The sequence below is a fragment of the Melospiza melodia genome, chromosome 1 (assembly GCF_035770615.1).
Source record: "Melospiza melodia melodia isolate bMelMel2 chromosome 1, bMelMel2.pri, whole genome shotgun sequence".
Classification (NCBI taxonomy): Eukaryota; Metazoa; Chordata; class Aves; order Passeriformes; family Passerellidae; genus Melospiza; species Melospiza melodia.
In genome coordinates this window covers 122,638,523-122,647,137 of record NC_086194.1, presented here as the reverse complement: position 1 = coordinate 122,647,137, position 8,615 = coordinate 122,638,523, and the positions used below count along the sequence as shown (strand labels likewise).

The 8,615-nt window shown below is 40.4% G+C and overlaps 1 long non-coding RNA gene across 1 annotated transcript; it reads left to right on the top strand.

Moving 5' to 3' along the window:
* The first annotated feature begins 1,494 nt into the window (after positions 1-1,494).
* LOC134423364 (uncharacterized) lies at positions 1,495-8,293 on the top strand. The gene is made up of 3 exons (XR_010029070.1): positions 1,495-2,560; positions 2,805-2,889; positions 6,067-8,293. It is a non-coding gene; the product is annotated as an uncharacterized LOC134423364 (long non-coding RNA).
* The last annotated feature ends 322 nt before the right edge of the window (positions 8,294-8,615 follow it).

Sequence of the window (8,615 nt, the reverse complement as noted above, 5' to 3'; positions counted from 1 at the left end):
TCTTCCTAGTAATTGGTACGGTGCTCTGTTTTGGATTTAGTATGACAGTAACATTGAAAACACACTGCTGTTTCCCATTGTTGCTGAGCAATTTACAGCACTTTTTAGCTTCTCGTGCCCTGGCAGTGAGAAGGCTGGAGAGGCACAAGCTGGGAGGGGACAAAGCTTGGACAGCTGACCCCAGCTGACCCAAGGAATATCCCATACCATATGGCATCATGCTCTGTATATGAACTGGGGGAGAACTGACTGGTACCACTTGGTGGTGAGCTAGCACATTGTGCAACACTTGATTTGTATATTCAAATTATTTTATATTATAATTATTATTCATTTTCTGCCCTGCGAAACTGTCTTTATCACAACCCATGAGTCTGAGTCTTCCTCCTCTCTCTCCCCCATCCCACTGGCAGGGGGCAGTGGCTGAGGGCTGTGTGGTGCTTAGCTGCCAGCTGGAGGTAAACCACAACAATTGGATGAACCTACTTAATGCCCATTGCATTATACCCTTTTCTTCCTCCCCTGTGGATACACAAGCACCTAAGCATATGTCAGGTAGTCTGAAAATGTTGCTGGCATTGAGAAGGGCAGTGTCCCTGACCCCTTGCCTCTGGCAGAGCTGTAACTTAGAAGTCTCTCAAATTATGAACTGGAATAATGAGAGCATTTTCTCCCATTTGTTTATATTTTATGGTAATGCAGCCTAACAAAGGTATATCCTGGCATTTCTTTGCCTCCATACCCATTTTTTGCTAATTTCCACATAATATTACCTATATTCCACACTTCTTCTGGTCAGATGAGAGTGATCTCTCATAAGGACTAGTAGTTATTTTCTAGGAACTTCCAGAACCATATTTCCTAATATTTCCATAACCAAGATGGATGTTTCTAAGGGAATAACTACATGAGTGCTTGCAGCTGTGTTCAAAACATAGTGCAGCCAAAGTCTGTTGTGAGTGCACATTACACACCCAGAATTCAGTTCCAGACAGTGTTGAGGCTGCATTTTAAGAGATCATTTTAGTTCCTAGGCCTCTTAATGCTAATAAAAATTCTTGCTGTTGCAGGATTAGTCAATGGCAAAACCCATCTGAAAGATGATTTTTTCTCTCACTGAAACTGTGGGTGGAGATCTGGGTTTGCATCCTTACTCTCTTAACTATTCTTTATTCCTGGCCAAAGCAGAATTGGTTGGGATTGTGATCCTGATCCTCTTTAAATACCCATTTAATGTGTTCTGTTTTTCTCATTATAGGAACAAATTTCAGATCTGAGATCTGGGTGTCTCCGTAGCTCTTTCCTAGGCTCTACATTATTATGTTAGCTTGTGACTCTAGTCCTGAAAAAGAATGTAATTTCATCCTCACATTTCAAAAGGTTAATCTCTTCTCATTAACAATAAAGGGTCACATCACGTGGCTGGAAAAAAAAAAAAGTAGCATACATCTGAATTTCCTACCCATGTGAGCAGTGGAAAAATGAACAGGAGTGGGAAGGAGTCATCACATCATATACTAACTCATCTAAATCTGGATGCCTAAATTAGGTTCCTCCACCAAGTGGAATCAGAACAAGTCATCTCTGTCACTGTTAGGAAAGCCAAGAGAGATTAGGCTCTAATTTATTTAGCAAAATATTTGATTGTATTTTATTATGTGTTGAATATCTTATAAAGATGCTCTGATTATCTTGCCTTCTTCCCAGCCTCTCAGCCTCTTAAACTCCTAACTTACGGATCCTGCTGAACTTTCAGAAATACACCAGAAGCATTTCTCCTGAGCTCTAGAGCTCAACAGGAAGCAACAAAGAAATTTGAAGAAAGCCAAGACAAAAAAATGTTCAGAAAAAAATTCCAGAGATGAAGAGGAGGAGCTGGAAATGTGTGTCACAGCCACAACAGTAGCTGCAGCTCTCACCCCACATGGGCTGTGAGAACTTAATTGGAGCAAAATTGTCCACGCACTTAATAAATACTTGGGTTGAAGGGCTGAAGAAGGTCATGTTTTAAAGACCTAACTGCAGACAATTGATTGAGATGGGGCTGATGAGGTTTTCTAGGGGGCAAAAGTGTGACTCCAGCAGAGCCATAGAGGCAGGAGCTGTCATGGGAAGGGCCACCAAGCCCTTGGTCCTCACAAGTAGATGCCCAGCATCCCCTGTGGGGCTGTAAGGGCTCCACTGCTGCAACAGCCTTCCTGCCATTGGCTTCAGCAGCCTAAATGTTGCAGGAAGCTTTAATCTGAGCCTAGCTAGATGAAAGCAGTTACAAGTGTAACTAGCAATGCCGTAATGGCAGCTTTGATTACAGTGTAGGTATCTTCAAAAATAGATGATCTTCGGAATCAAGGTCAGGATGTGATTATGAGAATTACAGGCTTTCCTAAAAGTGCTGAGGAAAACAAAAAACGCAAACTGAGAAACGTATTGATTCTTCCATTTTAACCCTGATGACCAGCTACATCAAACTGATCTGCCGGGAGCCATCACTGACAAATCCACAATAAAAGGAACACGGCGTGGATCGGCAGCAGACATCAGAAACTTTCCCAGAGGAGAGGTAAGGAATGTAGAGCTGCCCTTGTCGCTTCTCCTTTGGTAAATGACTACTCAAAAACCCTAATTAAGTTTCCATCTTTAAAATGTGATTTCCATTTGGTCCCTGAGGTTTAAAAATAGTGAAAAGATTTCAGCAATTGATGACACTCTCAGTTGTACTAAATTAGAGCACAGAGGAGTTAGGAGTTGCTGCTGGTGGTGTCGTGTAGTAATGGTATCTCCTTTTCTTCTTGCCCTTGCACCAGGTTGCTGTTCCCCAACACCATGCTCCCGGGCAGCAGCCACATACCAGAGAGGCAAATCACACTCCAGTGGTGCTTGGTGGTCAGAGTAAGTTTTTTATCACTTTTGACTTAATCTAGCCCTTGAATTCCTTCATTCAGCCTTGCCCACGCTTCCAATCTTCTCTCACAGGCTTGGGGAAAGAGGTAACAATTTTGCCTTTGTGGATGTTTTTGACAACAGCTTAACTTTACTGACCACTATGGAAATTCTCTAGATTTGCACTGCTGTGAACTAAACTGGGCTCTGGGGATCCATGTGTGTGGGTTATAGACTCCTTAATTGCATGTGGGCAGCATTGTCCTCTGACTCAGAAATATCTTTGCCTTGGGAAAAAAATAATATACTCCCAAAAAATTATTGTTGTTCTCCATTCACAGACTTGATCTCTTTAACATTGCACTGCATTTGTCTTCACAAAATTTATTGGATTTATGGCAAAAAAGGCTATTAGCTGTTTCCACTGAAATATGTGAGTGATAAACACATCTTTTATTCTTTACAGATATGAGAATTCTTTACAAATCCATTTCTCACACTGTTATACTCCTATACAGTAATTGGGCATGTTTTTGATTGAACAGTCCCTGATTCAAGAGCGTCTCACCTGCTCTTAATATGAAGGCAATAAAAACGTAGCTGTGTGATGTGTTTCTGGCACAGCTTCAGCTTTTCCACATTACTTAAATCGTGACCATATATTCCAGTTAGCTTGGGCTTCAGGCTTTAAAAGCTCAATGTGAGTAATGAAGGGAAAGCAATCTGATTAGCTGGTGGAGCTGACTAAAAGGCACCTTCGTTACAAAGGAGCTTAAAAAAGGAGTAAAACTACATTAAATGGATTAAAGGTATAATAATAATGATAGTATCAAACAGCATAACAAAGAAAAATATCTGCATTCAACTGATATTAATATTTAATAGATGGTACAGGCATGACCATGGCTTTATGTTCTTCTGTTTTAATGATCTTTACCAGAGCTTGAGGTCCTTTGTCTTGTCCCCTTCTACTGACATCAGCTGGAGGAGACAGAGATTAAAACAAGGGTAATTTCCCCATGGTCTTTGCTTGGCACAATTTCTGCTTTGCTCAGCCATGAACTGAAGTTTAAAGGATGAAGTGCTGTCACTCAGGCTGATTCTGCCCTCCACCCCATCTTACCAGGGTTAACCACTCAGCCAGTCACCGCAGAAACACGTGACTCCTCTGCTACCCCACAGCATCATATTGGGAACAGCACCATAATCTCATTAGGAGGTTGAATTTGCCATTGAAGCTTGAATTCCCATAACAGGAGGGGAGTGGACTAATGCAATTAAGCAAATTAGTGTTTTGAGCCACTGCATGGTATCTGTCCAATACCATGAGCAAAGACTAGGTAGCTTTCTTCCCCTCCTGAAATAAAAGTCAACAAAACCAATACTCCAGTCCTCTCCCCACAGGATGTTCAGGGAAATACTGCAGCCCCTTCTCAGCTGTAAAGGTCTTTACAAATGGGAAGAAAATTTTTCACTTGACCTAAAACCAGAATTGCTTGCCTTTGTTTTTCCCAGTGCTCAGATCCCAGTGGTTCTGATTATTTTTATCAGTGTAATGTTTATGCTTCTAAAGGTAAAGTAAGTAAAACCAGAACATTTTGTTTTGCTTTTTTCTTATGGTATGTGACAGTAGTTACCAGATCAGAACAAAACTCCTGTTGATTTCAAATCTATTTTGATGTGAAGTGTTTCTTAAGTGCTACGAATAACTCTTTTAAAATACACTAGATTTTCAAGAGATAATTCCGGCATATTCAGTAATTCTCTAGAAATGCAGATTATTAAATTCCTAAAGCAGCGCTTTTCTGCCTTTTGTTGTGGGGTTTTGAGGCTAATCCAGTTCCCTCCTCCCTCCCTCACCCTGCCAAGTAAACAAAGCGGCAAAAGCGGACTGTAGCAAGAATCAGGAACCATAAATCTTTGAATAATATCCTGGCACATGGGTTTCAAAAGCAACATATTTCCCTGAGAGCCCAGCGGAGAGTGCGAGGGAGACAGGGAAGCAAGGGAGCAGTGGTACCCTCCTGAGGATGATGCTGCTGGGGAGGAAGAAGCTGGGATGGCATGGGTAGGATGTAGGAGCCTCTTACGCATATCAATTACCGAGGAGGTTACGCCGCTGGCTGCCTGCCGTCTTCGTCTTTGAATGAGAAAGGCAGGAATAACAAGTGCATTTTAGTGGATGTTATTGTGCTACCACTCATCTCCTCACAAACAAATCCCAGTCTGCCACCAGCCACTGCAGTCAGAAGGAGTGGAAGCATGGGTTATTACTAAATAAGGGCATTGGTTATGCACTCAACTTTATATAATACATGGTTCCTACCCTAAGCTGCTTAAAAAATAGATGTATATTATGTAGGCAGTATACACAGTCCCAAAGGATAGTGTAATCTTAGCATTTTTTCCTGAAAATGCGAGGGACTTCAAGACTGAGTCAGTGCTGAGAATATCTGTCACAAGCTTGAAAATAGAACATAGCGTAGATAATGCTGTGGTTATTTGAAAAGCGTCACGAAGCTGAGTATTTCAGTGGCCACAAACTCCCAAAATGTCAGAGCTGAGCTGGTACTGAAGAGACACTGATATGTGCTGAAACAGAAAATACAGGACTGAGTCTCACAAACAAAATGAGCTCTGCACTGTGATGGCAATAGCCATACAGTTTGGATTAAAGTATTTTGATATTTATGGTATCAGATCAGATAAGGACAAATTAAAAAAAAATCATGTTTTTAAATATTGTTTTTCCTCCTGGTACCATTACAAAACAGAATCAGAGGTTGAATTATTTTCCTATGTGAGTTCTTATGTAACACTGTAAAGTAGTCCTGTTTTGCCTATTTGGTTTTTCCCTTTTATCGTGTTTGGATTTAAATGTAGCCCTAATCCTGCATATCCTGCTTTGAAAAGCTTAGATCTGTAATGCATTGTATGGTATTCTTTAAAAGGCTTTGCTCTTTACTGTGTGGTAGCCTTGAGTTAACAATATAGATTTCAATTCTTAACCTTATATTTGATAGTTTTGCTTGGCTTATATTCTTCTTTTAATACAATGTAAAATTTCAAATATGCATATTAATTGGTATATATTCTTGAAAGTTCTTCAGGGATAAACACCATAAATATATCATTTTGGGGAGGAAAAAACAGATAAATTGAAGCCATATTTTATATCCATCATAGAAGACTGTGACTGCTGTTCCTGTAGTGGATGGTGTTACTTGCTCTTGAGGAGGTGAGGCAGGAAAGCACTGCCAAGGACCCATGACTCGGTTTTCCTGGTCACCTTTCATCCCATAGTAAGGTAATGAGTTCACTGAGCAGCTTTTATCTTTCTCCCTCTCCTTCCCTGCTCTCTTTTTGATGGTGCATTTACTGGCACTCTGATTTTCCATCACACAAAGGTTTCAACAGGTGGTTTGCACAGCTCACCTCTGCTACAGATGAGACATTAAAAAAACCACCAAAATGCAGCTCTGCAGCTGCATCTCTGCCTTGACCTACTGCCAGACTTAAACACAATGGTTTCAAACTCTGCAAGCCTCTGGCATCTTTCTTACCCTGATTATATTTTATGCTTGGAAAAAAGCATGAAGCACAAGCAGCCCCATGAAGATGGGAGGATAAGACCTTAAAAATTATGCTGCAGGCAACAAGGATTTGATGAGAGGAGTAATGTGGCCAAAAGGACAAAGGAGATTTTGATACTCTGAATGGGCAGGGGTTGGAAGAGAAGAGAAAGCAGGAGATGGAGATAAACAAAGGCAGGGACATGCTTCAGGGAAAGTGTAGTAAAGGAAAAGCATCTAAATGCCAAAAGTGATCCTCACTTTTTATCCTCTTTTTGTGTTTCATACAGTCACATCAGCACAATAGGTATTCATCTGGAGCACAGGATCCATTGATAACTTTTTCATCTCTTCAGGAGTCTGTTAAAATAGTGCATGGCTTTGCCTCCTGAGATAGTGAACTCCTGTCTTGAATGGAAAAAAGATGGTGTACTGACCCAAAAATTAAAGCAACTAAGGGAGCTTTAAAGTTAAAAAATGTAATAAACTTAAAAATAATCAGCAACAATTTCCAGTTTAAAAGGTATTACAAATCCTTCTTGGCCTTCAGTGAAGAACAGGAGTTTTATAAAAACAGATAAACATCTCTGGAATGTGGAAAAAACAGATTTTTAGTACAAAAGTCCAAAAGAAATGAGAAGGCATCCTGTTGTGTGCCTTACAGAGGTACTGCCACATCCAAATGAATTGCTGTTGACAGACAGCAAAAAGGATGAGTCAGGTGTGTATTCTTCGCTCAGGTGATGGCTGTCATACCATAATGTTTTACATTATTCTTCACTGTTTATTGCTAAAGGGAATTGTCCCAGTTTTAATACCAGCACTTTGCCTGAATAAATCCCACATGCCTGTTTTTTGGGAAAAGTAATATTGATTCATGTAGAGCAGGTGCCTAAGAGCAAAGCAGAATATCGGGGAAAAAAGATAAAAATAATGAATCTTTAGTGTTCCTTTGCAGGAAAGGCTCTAGTTATGATGCAAATGATACAAAATTAATGTATTCATGAATTAAAAATGAGAGGTGGCGCAAACATAAACTCGTTGTTGTTGAAATGGAATTGCACTGCTGTGTTCCTCATGAATTGCCACGTTATGCTGAGACTCCTCAGAGCAAAGCTGCTCCCCCTCGGAGGGGTGAAAGGCTTCTGCATGATTGAATCCAGAAACAGCGGGACATCCTCCTGCAAGGAAGGTTTGTGGTGGTGTGTGGGGTGGGTTTGTTGGAGGGAGGCACAGCCAGCAGGTGCTGTACACAGCCCCAGTGTCTCATGCAGCCTCCACCTGTCCCTTCCTCCTCCCTACCCTCCATACTCTTCATCCACTTGGAAAGGGTGTGTGACACATGGAAGAGAGGGAGGTACAAGTCATTGTCAGGCTGCACTGGGGTAGTTTTCCAAATATACTGTAACAGGAAGTATGTCCTAAACCTAGGACATTTTATTATGGTAGGAAGGTAATTGTTGGAAGGTGATTTTATTGTAACCTAGCTTTTCTTTTTCTCCTCATCCATGTTATGTCTCCTTCCTCCCAAATTTTCCACTTTGCTGTGTGATGATGATAAATTTGCAGAATTCTGGGTGTGCAATGTAACTTACAATCTGATGCTAGTTATCTGTAAGGTGTGCCAAAACAGGCTCAGCACAGATCTTCATAAAAATAATAAAAGGTGAATCCGTTTCTCATCTCTGCATTTTTCTCAGCACACACAGCTACAATGCCCACTGGCTGGGGTTTCAGATAATGTTGACCAACACATTTCTTACTTTTAACCCACAGAGTAAATACTTTCAAAGCAAACTAAAGTTATGTTTTTAACTACGGAAATATTTCTTGACTGTCCTAATAAATAGAAAAATTAAAGATGTTCCTGTGATAATCAACTGATCAGGGTCTACAAACTCTCTGAGCTTCTCTACTGACCTTCTATCATTTTCCTTCAATATAGGATTTTTCTCCCCCATTCTGTATTTACTCCTGTTGTTATCCTAAACTTAATTTTATATTTGTTAGCTTAGTTTTTCTTATTGCTGATAAGATATGATGCAGAGTATGTGTTTTTGCTTATATTTTAAAAATCCTGTAGAGTTCCCTCTTATACAAAACTGGTGAAGAAAAGCTCATCCCCCATTCTGTGTTCAACTGTCACATTTTCAACTCTAATGT